The 412-nt window shown below is 49.3% G+C and overlaps 1 protein-coding gene across 1 annotated transcript in view; it reads left to right on the forward strand.

Annotated features, from left to right (window-relative positions):
• The window catches only part of CD40 (CD40 molecule), a 27,635-nt gene that overhangs the window by 16,787 nt on the left and 10,436 nt on the right, over positions 1-412 (forward strand). The window lies entirely within an intron of this gene.

Raw genomic sequence — 412 nt, forward strand, 5'->3', positions numbered from 1 at the left:
TGAATTAGAGTATGGGATTAGCAGCCCTCTCTTTCATCATCCCTGATCTGCACAACCTGGCTTTATGGCAGGGCCCAGAAACTCTGAGCTTGGAGAGTCATCACCCTAACCACTGTGTAGTTCAAGTGCCTATGTTTCATTGGGGAAAAATTGTGCTCAAGAGAACTCTGCCCATCCAAGGCAGAGCTTAGACCAGAACCCCGGCGTTTGTTTCATGCTGTAGAGGAGTGTGAACACTGGTTCAAGAACAGATTGGAGGGCAGAAAAGGGAAACGTAGGATGTGTGTGTTTCTGCAGCGCAAGAGGGTCTGAGTGTCTTAAAATTCTCAGGGGGGGTCCTACAATCCCACAAAGGCTGTCTGCTCTAAGTGTCTGGAGACAGATGAGAACTGGGATGTGAAGGACTCTGGGG

Source organism: Pteropus medius, unplaced genomic scaffold (assembly GCF_902729225.1).
Source record: "Pteropus medius unplaced genomic scaffold, Ma_sr-lr_union100, whole genome shotgun sequence".
Classification (NCBI taxonomy): domain Eukaryota; kingdom Metazoa; phylum Chordata; class Mammalia; order Chiroptera; family Pteropodidae; genus Pteropus; species Pteropus medius.